Source organism: Osmia lignaria, unplaced genomic scaffold (genome assembly GCF_051020975.1).
Source record: "Osmia lignaria lignaria isolate PbOS001 unplaced genomic scaffold, iyOsmLign1 scaffold0089, whole genome shotgun sequence".
NCBI lineage: Eukaryota > Metazoa > Arthropoda > Insecta > Hymenoptera > Megachilidae > Osmia > Osmia lignaria.
This window is the reverse complement of record NW_027478230.1, coordinates 5,391-7,500: the sequence shown is the minus strand read 5'-3', so window position 1 is coordinate 7,500 and position 2,110 is coordinate 5,391.

The window sequence follows — 2,110 nt, the reverse complement described above, 5'->3', positions numbered from 1 at the left end:
CCGCCGGCACGGTAAAACTTAGACTGAAAATATCGTCGAACATATCCTTTCATTTTATAACGTTCTATACATGAAAATTAATAAATTAACATGCAGGACATAATAAATTCACATTCTCATGTAAATCATGGGTTTAATTAATATTTTAAAAAATTTTAAAACCGCCCAGAACCGATGAGATGAAAATATTAAAACGATATTTTTGCATTTTCTTACGGTAAAACATTAACAAATAAGCGACTATAGCAATATAAAACTCCATTTGTAATTTAATTAATCAAAATTAATATTTTTTTTTGATTTTTCAGCGATCCAGAACCGATGAGACGAAAACATTAAAACGATATTTTTGCATTTTCTTACGACAAAACATTAACAAATACGAGACTATAACAATATAAAAACTACATATGTAATTTAATTAATCAAAATTAATAATTTTTTTTGATTTTTCAGTGATCCAGAACCGATAAGTCGAAAAATTTTAACAATCATATTTTTGCATTCTGTACCGTGGATCCATCGTTAAACGCTATTAAACTAACGTCCGTGATGGTATAAATGCAGATTTTCGCTCCGTTTAGCCAAAATAACGAACTATAGGTGCGCTCCGAAATATTTCAAAGTCCCAGCGGCGTATTGCTTCGCCTCTTAGAACCGATTAGTCGAAAATTTTAACAATCATATTTTTGCATTCTGTACCGTGGATCGATCGTTAAACGCTATTAAACTAGCGTCCGTGATGGTATAAATGCAGATTTTCGCTCCGTTTAGCCAAAATAACGAACTTTAGGTGCGCTCCGAAATATTTCAAAGTCCCAGCGGCGTATTGCTTCGCCTCTTAGAACCGATTAGTCGAAAATTTTAACAATCATATTTTTGCATTCTGTACCGTGGATCGATCGTTAAACGCTATTAAACTAGCGTCCGTGATGGTATAAATGCAGATTTTCGCTCCGTTTAGCCAAAATAACGAACTTTAGGTGCGCTCCGAAATATTTCAAAGTCCCAGCGGCGTATTGCTTCGCCTCTTAGAACCGATTAGTCGAAAATTTTAACAATCATATTTTTGCATTCTGTACCGTGGATCCATCGTTAAACGCTATTAAACTAACGTCCGTGATGGTATAAATGCAGATTTTCGCTCCGTTTAGCCAAAATAACGAACTTTAGGTGCGCTCCGAAATATTTCAAAGTCCCAGCGGCGTATTGCTTCGCCTCTTAGAACCGATTAGTCGAAAATTTTAACAATCATATTTTTGCATTCTGTACCGTGGATCGATCGTTAAACGCTATTTAAACTAGCGTCCGTGATGGTATAAATGCAGATTTTCGCTCCGTTTAGCCAAAATAACGAACTTTAGGTGCGCTCCGAAATATTTCAAAGTCCCAGCGGCGTATTGCTTCGCCTCTTAGAACCGATTAGTCGAAAATTTTAACAATCATATTTTTGCATTCTGTACCGTGGATCCATCGTTAAACGCTATTAAACTAACGTCCGTGATGGTATAAATGCAGATTTTCGCTCCGTTTAGCAAAATAACGAACTTTAGGTGCGCTCCGAAATATTTCAAAGTCCCAGCGGCGTATTGCTTCGCCTCTTAGAACCGATTAGTCGAAAATTTTAACAATCATATTTTTGCATTCTGTACCGTGGATCGATCGTTAAACGCTATTAAACTAGCGTCCGTGATGGTATAAATGCAGATTTTCGCTCCGTTTAGCCAAAATAACGAACTTTAGGTGCGCTCCGAAATATTTCAAAGTCCCAGCGGCGTATTGCTTCGCCTCTTAGAACCGATTAGTCGAAAATTTTAACAATCATATTTTTGCATTCTGTACCGTGGATCCATCGTTAAACGCTATTAAACTAACGTCCGTGATGGTATAAATGCAGATTTTCGCTCCGTTTAGCCAAAATAACGAACTTTAGGTGCGCTCCGAAATATTTCAAAGTCCCAGCGGCGTATTGCTTCGCCTCTTAGAACCGATTAGTCGAAAATTTTAACAATCATATTTTTGCATTCTGTACCGTGGATCGATCGTTAAACGCTATTAAACTAACGTCCGTGATGGTATAAATGCAGATTTTCGCTCCGTTTAGCCAAAA